At 44.6% G+C, this 16,974-nt stretch overlaps 1 protein-coding gene across 2 annotated transcripts in view; it reads right to left on the reverse strand.

Moving 5' to 3' along the window:
- ST14 (ST14 transmembrane serine protease matriptase) overlaps window positions 1–16,974 on the reverse strand; it is a 38,277-nt gene that overhangs the window by 20,236 nt on the left and 1,067 nt on the right. The window contains exon 1 of one of the 2 annotated variants that reach the window (XM_056542241.1): window positions 7,672–7,801. The exons of the other annotated variant lie outside the window; for it this stretch is intronic. The gene's annotated coding sequence lies outside the window, so the exon portion shown is untranslated. Of the gene's footprint in view, window positions 1–7,671; window positions 7,802–16,974 lie in introns of those variants that run through there. 2 annotated transcript variants of the gene reach the window in all.

Consider the following 16,974-nt stretch of genomic DNA (forward strand, 5'->3'; position numbering starts at 1 on the left):
CTCATAGCAAACCTATGCTGCTCTGGACAGTTCCTGACACGGACAGAGGTGTCAGCAGAGAGCACTGTGGACAAGACAAAAAAGAAATTGAAAAAGCAAAAGAATTTCCTCTGTTGCAGACAGCTGCTAATAAGTACTGGAAGGGTAAAGATTTTTTTTTTTTTTAATAGAAGTCATTTACAAATCTGGTTATCTTTCTGGCACCAGTTCATAAAAAAAAAAAAAAAATTATATATATATATATATATATATATATATATATATATATATATATATATTAATAATAATAAGTTTTCCACCAAGTACCCCTTTAAAGCAGCGTTTCCCAACCAGGGTACCTCCAGCTGTTGCAAAGTCACAACTACCAGCATGTTTATGAGAGTGTGCATATCAGTATATACAGTGTGTGCGTTTAAAGCAGCATTGCCTGACCAGAGTGCCTCCAGCTGTTGCAAAACTACAACTTCAAGCATGTGTATGCAAGTGTGCATATAAGTATATACAGTGTGTGTGTGTGTGTGTTTGAAGCAGCATTTCCCAACCAGGGTGCCTCCAGCTGTTTCAAAACTACAACTCCCAGCATGTCCGGACAGCCGAAGGCTGTCCGGTCATGCTGGGAGTTGTAGTTTTGCAACAGCTGGAGGCACCCTTGTTGGGGGAACACTAGTTTAGAGGTTGGACACCATAAGTTAACCTTGTAGTTTTACTACTTTTGCACACACAAAAATTGAATAAAATATATATATACACACATATATATATATATTTTTTTTTTATTAAATATATACATACATATATAAATATATATACATATATATTAAATAGATACATATATTTTTTATACTACTACTACTACTACTACCACCTACTACCACTACTACTACTAGAAAATAATATAATATAAATAAATGAAATATAATTATAAATAAATAGGATTTTCTTAAGCATAATTCTGGGAGCCTATTCCCGGTATAGCAGAGTCAAGGCAGCTACAGATGACGCGACGAATAAACATTCCCCAGGGAGACGTCACTAGGAGATCACAGGATGAAGTCACCTCAGGATAAAACACCGGTGACTCACTAGAAACCTGCAGACATCTTCTCACGTTCTGTTTCTGCAGAGACTCCAGGACCAAAGCAAACGGAAACAACAGGTATCAGAGATACTGAAGAAACCCAGAAAGTAAGCTAAACAGGAAATATATCAGGGAGTGATCGCTATACAACACCCTACGCTTTTATAGGCCCCAGTGGGGGCACTGGCTATTTAAAGGGAACAGGTCGTCAGAAAATGACCTATCGTTAAAATATCATTAACTTTATTTCTCGATTTAACGAATTTAGATTTTTTTTATTTCCACATCACTATCCAGGTTTAAAATCTTGCAGTTTTCTCTCTGACCCTGGTCATAATCTGCTCCAGTCTGTTCTGTAGAGATCACTTCTCCGCAGTCATCTAATCCAAGGCAGGCATACACGGACAGGTAACACCTATATATAGATAACAGGATCCACCCATCGCAGTAGGTGGCAATGGGTGATGGTTACATCTCCACCTCCCTGCACAGGTCACAGAGCATGCCCACACCACTCCCATAGACGTATATTAGGAGGAACATCACTCACTGGTTGTTGACCTCAACCACGATCCCTTTGGCGCTTCTACCAAATTTAACTCCAAGCTTTTAAACTATAAGCATTCATAACGCGTTTCATCAGATTGTAGTTGTAGCCACTATAAAGGATAAGTACTTATGTACCAGAGTTCCTCTAACTATAAGCACTCATAACACATTTTGAGTCACAACCTGACTCTTCATCAGATATACCTGCAGACTTCTTTATAGTGGCTACAACTACAATCTGATGAAACGGGATAAGAGGTCAGATCGTCGGGGTCCCGCTGCTGGGGACCCCCGGGATCGCCGCTGCGGCACCGCGCTATTACTGCACAGAGCAAATTCGCTCCGTGCGTAATGACGGGCGATACAGGGGACGGAGCAGCGTGATGTCATGGCTCCGCCCCTCATGACATCACGGCCCGCCCCGCTTAATGCAAGTCTATGGCACGGGGCGTGACGACCGCCACGCCCCCTCCCATAGTCTTGCATTGAGGGGGCGGGCTGTGATGTCACGAGGGGCAGAGCCATGATGTCACGATGCTCCGGCCCTTGTATTGCAAGTCATTACGCACGGAGCGAACTCGCTCTGTGCTGTAATGAGAGCGTGGTGCCGCAGCGGAGATCCTGGGGTTCCCCAGCAGCGAGACCCCAGCGATCTGACATCTTATCCCCTATCCTTTGGATAGGGGATAAGATGTCTAGGGGCGGAGTACCCCTTTAACCTGGAGTCCCCCTTGAAATGCTTCCCACTATATTTTAGAGAAGCTCCGAAGGCATCCGTTTTGTTGTCACCACCTGGTGATGGTTGTTCCTGCACTATAACCTCTCAGGGCATACACAGAGATTGTTCGCATAAGAGGCTGCTGATCCGATTTATTGTTCAAAGGCTCTTACTAGTGTTGTACCCACAGTGCGATACCATATGGTAAATACAATTTATTATTATTTTTTTGCACTTTGTTTAATCATCATGATAATACCGTAATAGGGGCGCACACTTTTTTTTAGTAGATTAGTCAGCTCTAGACTACAAATTCCTATGGTCTGTGTGGTCTGTGTAAAGCACATTTGTAAATAGTGTCCGCTATTGAGAGATGTCCCTTATTGGGAAAAAGGCTAAAAATTCTTTCTAAATGATGGAATACTGTTCTGTACTCACTCCAGAGTAATTACCTATAAAACATGACAAAAAGCAATATTACAGTAGAATCTCCCAGTGTCATTTAATCTCCCCTTATTCCCCCGCCCTTGTATCTTTTCAACCCCCTTTTATACCCTGTGCCACCTTATTCCCCTGTGCTTTGTGCCAAATTATCCCCCCCCCCCTTTACCCCATGTGCCACATCATTTCCCCTTGATGTGGCCGGTGGACATACAGAAGCAGGAGACCACTGTTTAAACATTGGTCTTCTGTGCTGTGGGGGCCTGGGCCCGTTACTGGGGTATTGGCTGTACCCCCTGACGGCAGCCTTGTGTACATGGTAGGGCAGGCACATTTAGCCTGGTTGTCCGCTATTGGGAGTGTTTAGTCCCCTAATGGGAGTGTCCACGTCCACTATTGGGAATGTCCCCTATTTGTAGGGTGCAAATACAGTAAGTCTTATGGGACTCTGCCGGGGAATTAAAAACTGTCCGCTATTGAGAGGTGTCCCCTAAGTGAGATTTTACTGTATATAACTTCCAAATGGCTGGAGAAATTACAATTACACTTGGTACACATGTTGTCAACAAAAAACGTGGTAAAGTTTAATCAATCCTAATCCTCCCCCTTAAGAGTACATCTCTTGATAGTGTTACACTCAGGCCAGAGATTGCCAAGGACTTGATGGTAAAGTATGATTTAACCATCCAACATGGTTTAAGTAGGAAGATCAGGCAATGTCAGGTACTCTGCTACCAATAGCTACAATGAAAACAAAAATACTACCCCCCCTCCCAATACTTGTCCTGGACTCTAGCACTGGTGCATTGTAACAAAGCCCTCAGCTGTATGTTCAGAGCACTGAACACGGTACATCACTAGGGCAGAGGACGGGACAGCAGGGATTTTCCAACTCAGTATTGGGTCTCGGGTCCTTGTTTTAAGAAGGTTTCGGTTTCAGCTCTTTTTTCTTCCTCCACAGTAACACAAGGACGTCACAGTCACCTACAGGAACCGGTAGAGCAGCTTCACATAGAGCCAAGCCCGCGGCCCCAGGAATGTGCGTACAGAGAAGAAACTTCACAAATACAGCCATACTAGGGAACCAGGGGATATTCTACAGGGAGTATCCATTATGTATATATTATCAGGCCACAATCTTAATCCCCCACATCACCACTGCCTGCACCATAATAACCCAGTCAATGGGGGAGGGGGGGGGGGGGGGCAGGGGAATTGATCACATGGAAAGGAATCAATGGTTTTACCTTTTGTGTTAAAAAGTTGCAAAATCTTCACCAAGGGTGTAAAGGCAGCATTTATTTATTTTAATTTTAATTTGTTATTGTCTTTGTAAATCAAGTATTTATTTTCCCAAATAATTTAGAATCGGTCATAAAAACATTGAAAGAATTATCAACTGCGATTTTTATTTTTTCGGGTCCCCAAATTTTGTCACTCACACTAGCCTGGGAACTTGACTACATCTAAGCTACTTTGCTATTTATGAAAACTGTGCACTTATGATAAATGTGGGGGAAGCACATTATGTACGAATACGCAAACGAGGGTAAAAAAAAAAAAATACTTGATTTACAAAGACAATAACAAATTAAAACAATAAATAAAAAATAAAATAAATAAAGAGCAGCTCCCACAGATTCCTTGTCCGCCATCCAGACAGATGGCCCCTACACTCTCCAGTCTCTTCTGGGACCATTTCTGGGAGATTTTCAAAAGTAAATTTTGTGTTACGGCTCCCATTATGTCTCTTAGGCTGGGTTCCCACTACGTTTTCCCCCATACGGGAGCGCATACGGCAGGGGAGAGCTAAAAACTTGCGCTCCCGTATGCCTTTCTATGCGCTCCAGTATGTAATTCATTTCAATGAGCCGACCACAGTGAAACGTTTGGACGGCTCATTTTTGCCCCGTATGCACTTTTACAACCGGACCTAAAATCGTGGTCGACCGCGGTTTTAGGAGCGGGGAAAAAGCGCATACGGGGCAAAAATGAACCGACCGGACCGAAGGTTTCACTGCGGTCGGTTCATTGAAATTAATTACATATGGGAGAACATAGAAACGCAAGTTTTTAGCTCTCCCCTGCCGTATGCGCTCCTGTATGGGGGGAAACGTAATGGGAGCCCAGCCTTAAATTGAGAGCCAGCCATTGTTTCCTTGGTTTGCAGTGGTGTCGTGATCAAGAAACAGACAGTCAGACAAACCGTATCATCTTGTGATAAATCCAGGTTGCCTTAACATGGGACAATGGTCGTGCTGTAGTATGGGGGCTTTGTGGTAAGTGCTTTAGTCCTGTCTTTGCTGTGGAGCGCCATACTGCTCCAGCTGCCGGTGGGTTATCCTGGGGAGCCATCTCATACAACAATATAGTAGTGATACGAGAGACACCAACAGCTCAGCCATTTATGTTGCCTCTCATGGATTTTAGCTGGCCTTTTATAGTAGGTTAATGGTCGCCCTACATACGGTATGGACTTCCCAGAAATATCTCCACCAGATTGTAACATGTGTTTGGCCTGTCTGGTCACTAGTGTTATCACCAATCCAGCATATATGGGGAGCCAGGTTTAGTCAACTACGAGTGCGCAGGATCTATAGGTCTAGCTGTAACATATATGGGCACATATATGGGCATTGGTGTCATAAAACATGTATGCCTCCATGCCCAACTGTATCTCATCTTGTATCCAGGCTACAAGCAGCCTAACAGGGTACTATAGCCTTTTTTTCGATTGTACAGTTTTAACCAATAAACGTATTCTTTTGCTCTAATATTGTAACCACTTCCATATATCATCATTGTATTCACACACAGAAAGTTTCATTATACTATTCCAAAAACTCTCGGTGAATTACTTAATGTTTTTAAATATTATGTTTTTAAATATATCACTCAGTACCTAATCCTGACCATGTACATCTAATTTTTATGTGTCTAGCACCTTTATTTATTATTTTTTATTACACTTTTAATTTAGCTCACTAGTCTGAATTCCTCTCAAAGGGAGGGGGCGTGGCCTCACTGTGCAGGTCTCCGCCCCCTCCCTCAGTATACTGTCTGCTCACATCCCTCCCTAGCATTAGCAAAACTACAACTCCCAGCTTGTCCTCACTGACAGTAGCGGGACACAAGCTGACAGTGGGAGGATTTTTCCTGCACTCACAGCTGTCAATCAAGGAAGTGTGTCCATGACATAGGTGATGACGCATGGACACAGCAGGACTAGTATGTGTCCATGCAGGCAGGGGGGCAGTTGTTTGACTGGCTTTTTCAGTGTGAAATACTGAAAATTTTCTAATGAAAGCAATTGCAAAATCTATTGGTTATACATGCTTTACAACATATCAAAAGTTTTTGTATCTGACAGTGCCCATTTAAAGGAAATCTGTCACCAGTGTCACCTGCACTAACCTGTCGATCAGACAGGTAGTGCAGGTGACACTGATGCCAATGGTACTTACCTAGTCCCGGTCCGTGGCAGGGGTCTCCGGTAATCTTCTCCGGTATCTTCGCTCCGGGCACCTGCTTGGGGCATGGGCAGAGCTTAATAACATAACCGCTGCTGCCCAAGACCCTGCAAAAAGCAGCAGGGGCTTGGGCGACGCTTAGTGACGTAACCGACGCTGCTCTCTGCTGGGCCCCGGGTCCTGGGAACAGCAGCAGATACATCATTAAGCTCCGCCCATGTCCCAAGCCGATGCCCGGAGTGAAGATACCGGAGAAGATTACCGGAGATCCTCACCAGGGGCCGGGACAAGGTAAGTACTGTTGTCATCAGTGTCACATGAACTATCTGTACTGATAATGCAGGTGACACTGGTGACATATTTCCTTTAAATTAATTTATTGTCTGAGATATACACTCATTGAGAAAACGAATTATACAGTGTGAACCATAGCACATATTTCCATTGAAAACAGGAATGCATATTGCACATGTTTATTAGTGGGTAATATGCTCCAAATTATACACAAGAAAAAACCCGCTATGTGACAGAAGCCTATATTAATAAAGCTTATAAGATTGCAGCATTATTTATTGGTTACATAAAAGTTATTTAACCTCTTTCCACCCTTAACAAACATGCAGGTTTTATTATAATGCAGTGATGGTATGAGGGGTGGGCAGGGGGCACATCCTGACTGTTTAACCCAGTGTTTCCCAACCAGGGTGCCTCCAGCTGCTGCAAAGCTACAACTCCCAGCATGCCCAGACAGCCTTCGGCTGACTGGGCATGCTGGGAGTTGTAGTTTTGCAACAGCTGGAGGCACCCTGGTTGGGAAACACTGGGTTAACCTCTTAGATGCTTATGGTTGCTATGCACGTGAGTGTAACAATGAATTGGTGTATTAAACCAGTGTTATCTTTGTGATAAGAAGATCACAAGGTTAAGTCCTGTAGTAGGACATTAAAAAATAAATAAATAAAATAAAATTCCACACTGCATGGGTTAACATCCATCACTGTGGAGAACACATGGCGGGTGCAGTCACTGTACAAAAGATTAGTAACCAGACCCAGCTGGACTGAGTGCCGCAAGACAAAGCAGACACCCGAGTGGGAACATCTCCATCCAGATCTGGTGTCATCGCCTTCGGCTGTCTACAGCAGGGTTTCCCAACCAGGGTGCCTCCAGGTTTTGCAAAACTACAACTCCCAGCATGCCTGGACAGCCTTTGGCTGTCCAGGCATGCTGGGAGTTGTAGTTTTGCAACATCTGGAGGCACCCTGGTTGGGAAACACTGGTCTACAGTGTCGGACCTGAGCTGTCACTTGAGTGTATGCCATACATCAGCCATAAATCCACACTAGATTCTCCTGTTGTCTTTATGGTACTTATTGATTGCTGCCTACTATTACTGATTGATGGAACGGTCTTACCCAAGGGAACACGTGTTTGGACACTAAAGTGGTAACTTTATTTTTGAAAAAAAAAACATCACAGTCACATCTGTCCACTTTTCCATGGCCACGCAGAACTGGATGGAGGTTGTAGTGAGCCACTGCTTCTATTCAGTAGCACTGATCCTGGATCTAATCGGTCATTGTGGACAGCAACAGATAAGCCAAATATAACATTGTCAGTGATCATGCCACGTTGTGATGTCCCAGTACGGGATATGCATCTCACAGTCCTGTCAGGTTGAGTCCCTGTACGTCCTCAGGGCTCACCTGCAGTGTACCCCCATAATGTAATTAGTTGTATATTATGTGTAAAGGACCTTTGATATGGTCACATGGTCATTGATCACATGCTAATGTTTGTCACATGTTTTATTACCCAGAGAGCACCAGGTGACCAGATGACCTGCAGCTAGCCTATGGGCTCCTTGCACAGCCCCCTTGATAAGGGAGGGGCTGCAACCTGTCTCTTTCTCTTGTGATTCATTCTCTGCTGAGGTCAAGTCCAGTCCAGACGTCTCAGAGCCAGTGTCCAGTACATCTGGAGGCCTCAATCCTAAATTACAGACACAAGTCAGTAAGTCAAGTCATCTCTCACTATCTTCAGTCAAGTCAAGTCTATTATAGTCATCGTGGCTGTCCTAAAGTCTGTCAAATTCACTGCAAGTCCCAGCAAGCTGCGAGGTCTCCTGTGTTACTGGTCACCTCTCTGGGATCCTGGCCTAGCTGTATAGACTGTTACCATCTTTCTACCTCAGTAAAGCTACCGTTAACCCTGACCTGGCCTTGGACTCTTATTTGCCCTGCCTAACTAGGATTAGCGGTGCTACCGTTCGGGTTGTTATTGGGAAAACCACACCCTGGCGTCATGAACATTTAGGGGTTAACACCATCTGCCCCTGGGCTACAACATCTGCCCCATACACCTCACTTCACACCCTGTGGCTCGCCACAATGCGATAACTGTGCAATTGTGGTTCCGTGCTGGACAGAAAGACTAGGTTCACACTAAGGAATTTGAGTGGAAACCTGCTTTTTGAAATTCTAGTGCAGCTTAGTCTCATTGCTGTCAAGGGATTCTGCTGCACAGTGTATCACTCCCATCATCCCCTGTGTCCGTACATACACAGAAAGATCCCCACAGCTGGTGGCCACTGTTCATCTGATGCCGCCATTGTGTGAGTTGATGGAGAAGATTATTTAGCGGTCATTATGGATTATGTCATTCCTGTGATCATGAACCATTAGATGTGTGTAAAGATTGTGTCACAGGTGCCGAGATCTGGGCATAACTAAGTGACAAAAGCCCCACGCTGTCATACGTAAATCACCACATGACTACCACTACACGTCATCTGCTCACCTAGGCCGAATACACTTGTGACAAACATTAGGCTTGGACACATTAGGCGGCTGCGGGGCAATCCTGTAATGTTACAGAGACTGGTGATTTTGCCGTCAGTCTGGACCATTTTTTTGTATCCCTTGGATGTAAATAGATTTAGAAAATTGGAAAGAAATGAAACACAAAGTGGGCCTCATTCATCAAAATTGTCTAATGGTAAAACTGACTGTTGCCCATAGCAACCAGAGTGCAGGTCTTGTTTTGCTCAAAGAACTTTAAGAAATTAACGGGAAATCTCATCAGTGTCACCTGCACTAACCTGTCGCTACAGATAGGTCGTACAGGTGACATTGATGATAACCATACTTATCTGATTTCGTTCCGTGCTCCCGTTTCGGGACCAACTTGGTGCATGGGTGGAGCTTCTTGACATCACCGCTGCTACTTCTCTACTGGGAGACAGCAAACAGAAGGCAAGAAGCTCCGCCCATGCACCAAGGCAGCACTGAAACGGAAGATACAGAGGAATATAGTGGGCGAAAGGAACAGGATCAGTAAAGTATGGTTGTCATCTGCACTACCTGTCTGTAACACTGATGACCGATTTCCTTTAAATGATGCGTTCTCAGTTTTGGGGTATGTTTACACTGAGTAAATTCCTTGCAGAATTTCTTCTGTGGATCTTGTGTCCTTCCGCTAGAAGATTAAACATTTTCAATTTTCTGCCAGAACCCAAGTCCTCGTCTGAAGGCGCTTCCGACAAGTGAATTGAGCAGCAGATTTTCCAATGAAATTGTTGAGAGACTACGGATGGCGGAATCTCTGTAGTGTATACAGGACCTTACGATCAAGCATTCGAGTATAAGGTCACATGACGGTGGAGGCCCAGGGATAGATTGGGCCACACAAGCCTCAGGCTCTACCTCCTTTCCTTATGGAGGGCCGTAGCAGCCCCTTTGGAGACGCTCAGTTACCTCTGCACAGTCCAGGCAATACGCAAGTCATAAAAAGCCCTTAGTCACGGGTGTGCGAATGAGTCACTGCCCCAGCTATGCCAACACGTACATTTCTCAGATCAACCCTTCTTTCTGTGCCCTCAGTGCTGACATAGTAAACAGAAAGCAGGCTCCACGTCAAATAATTCGCCACAGGAAATATACAAATTCTGTCGTAAAACCAGGCGAAGAATGACCGTTTGCTGGCCCTTTGACATGGGCCATTTATTAGAAATGCACACTGGAACGATTAATAAATAAATAAAATATATTATATATATATATATATATATATATATATATATATATATATATATATATATATATATATAAATAAAAAAAAGGGCCTTGATGAGAGTAGTTCATATCAGTCACATATCCACACAGAACAGGTAAAGCAATAGACTTTTATAGAGGAGAGAGGTGCTCCAACTTTAACAGTCTTAAAGGGATACTCCGCCCCTAGGGGATAAGATGTCTGATCGCAGGGGTCCCCAGCCACTGGACCCCTGCGATCAGACATCTTATCCCCTAGGGGCGGAGTATCCCTTTAAGACTGTTAAAGTTGGAGCACCTCTCGTCTATAAAAGTCTATTGCTTTACCTGTTCTGCCTGATGCACCCAGCATTCGTTTAGAGCGTCGGGTGCAGCGTTGGAGGCTTGTGACGTCACAGCCATGTCCCCTCAATGCAAGTCTATGGGAGGGGGCGTGACAGCTGTCACGCCCCCTCCCATAAACTTGCATTGAGGGGGCATGGGCGTGACATCACGAGCGGGGCGTCACGTCACAAGCCCAACATCGCCAGTCATCCGGCAGGGAGCGTAGTTCGATCCGTGCACCGGATGTCTGGGGTGCTGCAGCCAAGATCGTGGGGGTCCCCAGTGGTGGAACACCCGCAATCAGACATCTGATCCCCTATCCTTTGGATATGGGATAAGATGTCTAGGGGCGGAGTACCCCTTTAAGTGAGACCAGTACTACAGAAGACAAGAATCAAACAGTGATTTTGTTCACTTAAATACAGATATGACAATACAATCCTAGGATTTATTTTTTGAAGTGTGAAAAAGATCCCAACCGTAGGATTAAATCATCACATTTGTATTTGGATGGGTGAATAGGATCACTGTTTGGTCAACTACCTTTTAGAGGACCACTTCCTTGCATTGGATTTTGGAAATCAGTCACATATGATGTAAATGTTTTTGGCTATGTTCATACGGTAGGATTTCTGTGGAAAATTCCACAGAAGAATTCTGCGGAGATACTGCCGAAATTTACTGCTTAAAGAGGTACTCAGGTGGAAAACTTTTATTTATTTATTTTTAATCAACTGGTGCCAGAAAGTTAAACAGACTTGTAAATTACTTCTATTAAAAAAATCTTAATCCTTCCAGTACTTATTAGCTGCTGAATACTACAGAGGAAATTATTTTCTTTTTGGAGCACAGAGCTCTCTGCTGACATCACGAGCACAGTGCTCTCTGCTGACATCTCTGTCCATTTTAAGAACTGTCCAGAGTAGGAGAAAATCCCCATAGAAATTGCACTGTGTGAACGCTTTATAGCCTCTGAAAGTTATATCTGAACTGAAGCATTATAAGAGGAGCGGCTGATATCAGTCACATATGATGTAAAGTCTCGGGGGGTGGCGGGGGGGGGGGTTATATTCGTGCTGGAACATTATAAGAGGAGCGGCTGGCGGCGCTCATTGTGTATGGAGCGGGCTCCTGACTCGAGCCCGCTCCATACCCGGCGGCCCCCAGCTGATTGCTGTAGCAGAGGGCCGCTACTAGAAGCCTGCATGCAGGGATCGCCGCGGCCGGCTATTAACCCTTTAGAGATCGAAGTCAGCTTAAAGGAGGCCATACATCAAGAAGGCTAGGTGTCTGAGAACCAGGCCTGGTTTCCATAGCAACCAAGCACAGCTTTCATTCTTTTTGGGAGAAGCTTAGGTAAGAAAAGCTGCACTCTGGTTGCTATGGGTAACAAGGCCAGGCTGTTAAAATGAAGCCCATGGTGCTGGCTCTGAGGTTGCCATGGCAACATAATAGCAAATTTGCAGGGCAGGGACCTCCTGTCATGTGACTTACGTTCTAATCAACACGCGGGCATTACGACAGGAAGTCTATGTGATTATTACAGCAACCCCAGAGCAAGTGCAATATTACCATGGCAACAACTGTGTGGTGAACTTGTGAAAGTATCAGGAAAAGCAAAAAATGAAGGCCTGATAGATTCAAGATGTCTGCTTGAGGGCGACACAGCTCAGCTACCCTACAGGGATTCCGATCCTGAAATATCTCCTCATATGGTAGTGTTTCTCAATCAGGGTGCCTCCAGCTTTTGCAAGACAACTACCAGCATGCCTGGACAGCCAAAGGCTGTCCAGGCATGCTGGTAGTTGTCTTGCAAAAGCTGGAGGCACCCTGATTGGGAAACACTGCCATATAAGAGTGATATCTGTCTCTAATCTCTGCTCTGTACACGCATCATCTGGACGTCATTCAGAGACAGACAGCGATCTCCGAGACCCTAGAACCAGCACCGGATAGAATGAGTAATCGTCAGGAGGTCTCAGGCTATGCAAGAACCCAAAACCACCGGAAATAAAACACAAGAAATCATAAGAAACCTCAGACGAGATGACTATTTACAATCTGATAACAGAGGTGGCCACCCAGCTTTCCCAGCACACAGAAAAGCAAATCTGACTAGTTGAGTTAGCGCTGGAGATGACGGGAGCGATGGCCCTGACTTATTGTGAACCCGACATGTTTTGTCGGGTTGTGCGCCAGAATCTGGCGCATTGCACCAGAAATGCTGCCTGCGCATGGCTTTACGCCAGAATTCTGTCTGCGCCAGAAGTGAAAAACCCGACCAACTCTCCATTTTACTGAGAAAACCCAAAATAGGGGCGTGTCTGTCGGGAAAAGGGGGCATGGTCACACAAAAGGGGCGTTTTCCCGACATTTTCACAAAAAAACCTACATATTTACTAAGGTTTCCACAGAAAATGAGGTGGATTGGAGCTGAGGAAAACCCGACGGATCAGAACATGTGTAAAAAAAAAAAAAAGCAAAATGGAGGGAAAGTGGAAAATGTAGGGAAACCTTAGTAAATACCGGGGAAAATTAATTGTAGGGAATTCAAACCCACAAAGAAACCTACACAACACTCTTAGTAAATCAGGGCCATTGTGTATGATGGGGAGATGAGATTGTGAGCTCCTGGGGTCAGGAATGACGGAGTGATACATTATGTGTGATAGCGAGAGTAGATTGTGAGCTCCTGGGGTCAGAGATGATGGGAGTGATACAGTACTAATAAGACCACTCTCTCCATTCAGAGCGTATCTCAGAGAGGTGACAGTCTGCAGAGGAGACGCTCTGCACTCCTTGTGCTGCAGATACTTCCTGTAGGTTATAGCTGCCATAAAATAAAGCGGATGCTACAGTTGCACAATCACTATAAAACTCGTGGCTCTTCAGGCTTTAGCACTGCACCGCTACTGGAGCCACCAGGGCGACATGCTGAGACTTGTAGTTCAACACACAGTTAGTGCATATCCAGAGTTGAGTCCATTGGACATGAACAGGGATGTCCAGGTTTTTCGGGTAAAGCAGTTTGCGCATCCTAAGGCCATGTTCATACTACGGAATTCTCGCAGAATTCCACGAGCTGATTAACATTAGTGTGAATGGGTCTCCGCGAGACCCGTTCACACTGCGGAATTTCCGCTGATTAAATTGTTCCGCGCAAAGAAAGAACATGTTCATTCTTTGCGCGGATTCCGCGAGCACTGCATAGACGTCAATGGTGATGGTTCAGTGCCCCGTGGTCCTAATGCCGAAGTATCTTTGGCAGTGGCAGCCTGGCGGAATTTCCGCTCGTGGAGTTCAGCGAGCGGAGATTCCGTAGTGTGAACGAACCCTAACCCTGCAGATCAATGTCACCTTTGGTGAACATGCCAACATCACATGATCTGTTGCGCCATTGGCAAGGGGACTGCATTAACTGTAATTATCACAATGAAGAAGAGTACTGCTAGACAATGGCCAGCCTCAGATGGCTGATAACAGGGAGCAACAGAACACATACATCTACAGAGTCAACCCAATTTATCAAAATGAGAAAAACTGCAGACCAATCACAGCTCGGCTTTCACTTTGCCAGTGCTGAGCTGTGATTGGTTGATGCGGGAAAATCTCTTCAGTTTTTCTCACACATTTTGATCATGCAGAACCAGTGTGTACAATCACCCAGTGTCACAAAACACGAGACACGTCAGAAAAAGTGTGCAGTCCTATGTAAATATAACTTATCCCCATCATATATACTTGTTAAAGGGGTACTCCGGTGGAAAACTTATTTTTATTTTTTTAAATCAACAGGTGCCAGAAAGATAAAACAGATTTGTAAATTACTTCTATTTAAAAATCGTATTCCTTCCAATACTTATCAGCTGCTGTATTTTCCAGAGGAAGTTCTTTGCTTTTTGAATTCCCTTTCTGTCTGACCACAGTGCTCTCTGATGACACCTCTGTCCATGTAAGGAACTGTCCAGAGCAGGATTGGTTTGCTATGGGGATTTGCTCCTGTCTTGACAGTTCCTGACACAGACAGAGGTGTCAGCAGAGAGCACTGTGGTCAGACAGAAAATACATTCAAAAAGAAGAAAACTTCCTGTGGAGCATACAGCGGCTGATAAGTACTGGAAGGATTAAAGGATAAGTTTTGGATTGCAGGGGGTCCGAGCGCTGGGGCCCCCCACAATCTCCTGTACAGAGCCCCTGTGCTGTAGCACAGGAGCGCATCACGACCCCTGCCCGAAGCGGAGGCCGCCATGCTCCCTTTATTAAGCTCTATGGGAGAGCCAAAGGTTGCCGAAAGGCTCTCCCATAGAACTATATGGAGGGGGCGTGGCGGCCTCCGTTTCGGGCAGGGGTCGTGACGCACTCCTGTGATACAGCACAGGGGCTCCGTACAGGAGATCGCGGGGGGGGGGGATCAGCACTCAGAACCCCCGCCATCTAAAACTTATCCCCTAGCCTTCGAATAGGGGATAAGTTTTTATGCATGAGACTTATCCTTCAAGATTTTTAAATAGAAGTAATTTAAAAATCTGTTTAACTTTCTGGTGCCAGTTGATTTAAAAAATAATAATTTAATAAGCATAGGTAAGGCAAAGCTTTCTTTGGAAATGTACTTTATTTCCATGCCGCTCTCTGCCGACGTCCCCTGCCCACCATGGTCCTGTACAATTAGCCCGCACATGCTTCATCAATGTGTATTATGGCGCACAAGGTGAGTCAGAGAAGTTCAAAATCATTCGCCATGTGTGCGTCATAATACACATTGACATAATATTTATAAATCTCCGATGAGTTCTCCAGGAATTTAATTTGAGACATGCGCGGGCTAACAACACAGGGCCCTTGGTGTCAATCAGGAGTGAGTGTAATGTGAGCAGAGAGCAGCTGCATCCCCAGGCCACGCCTCCCTGACACTCTGGGATGGTAAAAAAAAAAAAAAATTATTAAATAATATATATTTTATTATAAAGATAATGGAAATAAAGCAACCAAATCTTAAAAAAAAAAAAAAATATTTCAATAAAATAAATAAATAGGGATACCAGACATATACATGATTACCCCTACTGAAATGTGTCGCACTAGGGGTAAACAAGTATATAGGACATGGCAATTGCACTTTTCTTTGGGAACTGTCATGAAAAAAGAAAACTTGAAACATTGTAGGGAGATATCCAACTTTTAGATCACTCAGACCCCGACCAATCATAAGAACAAGGTCGCTCGTTAGCATCTGTCATAACACTCGACCAATGAAAACTTTTGACACTTTAAAGGGGTACTCCACTGGAAATTTATTTATTTATTTATATTAAATCAACTGGTGCCAGAAAGACAGGTGACAGATTTTAAAATTACTTCTATTCAAAAATCTTCATCCTTCCAGTACTTAGCTGCTGTATGTTCCAGAGGAAGTTCTTTTCTTTTTGAATTTCCTTTCTATCTGACCATAGTGCTCTCTGCTGACACCTCTGTCCATGTCGGGAACTGTCCAGAGTAAGAGCAAATCCCCATAGCAAACCTCTCCTGATCTGGACACTTCCTAAAATGGACAGAGGTGTCAGCAGAGAGCACTGTGGTCAGACAGAAATGAAATTCAAAAAGAAAAAAAAAAACTTCATGTGGAACATATAGCAGCTGATAAGTACTGGAAGGATTAAGATTTTTAAATAGAAGTAATGTACAAATCTGTTTAACTTTCTGGCACCAGTTGATTTACAAAAAATGTTTTCCAGGAGGAGTACCCCTTTAAGGTTAGGGTCACGTTACGTATGTCAGATTTCACCAATAGCAAAGTATAAGATTATTGCTCCCATAGACTTTTCTAGCACAGAAATACGCAGCATCTGCACATGCGCAACCTGTCACCCTACCCTAAGGGTGCGTTCACACTGCGGAGAGTGCGTCTGGCAGCCGCCGACGAAAACACTTCGGCGCTAGGGCCGCGGGGCACTGATCCGTCACCATTGATGGCTATGCAGTTCTTGCGGAATCCGAGTAAATAATGAACATGTTCTTTCTTTGCGCTGAACAATTTCTGCGGTGGAATTGTCCGCCGCTGAAATTCCGCAGTGTGAACAGGTCTCGCGGAGACCCATTCATATTAATGTTAAGTTCACACCACGGGAATTCCGCAGTGTGAACGTACCCTAAAAGTGTATCCTCACCTCCCAAAATTGCCCCAAAAAAGAACGGAGTGCATCCTGCATACTCGGGCAGCGCTCCATTCATTTCCCATGGGGCTTTCAACACATTCATTACTCCCTCGGGGGAAATTTTCCCTGTGTTCTCTGGATCGGCGGGGTCCCAGCTTGTTATCCCCCTATTTCAGCGCTTCCCAAGCAG

This window comes from Hyla sarda, chromosome 10, assembly GCF_029499605.1.
Source record: "Hyla sarda isolate aHylSar1 chromosome 10, aHylSar1.hap1, whole genome shotgun sequence".
Lineage (NCBI taxonomy): Eukaryota > Metazoa > Chordata > Amphibia > Anura > Hylidae > Hyla > Hyla sarda.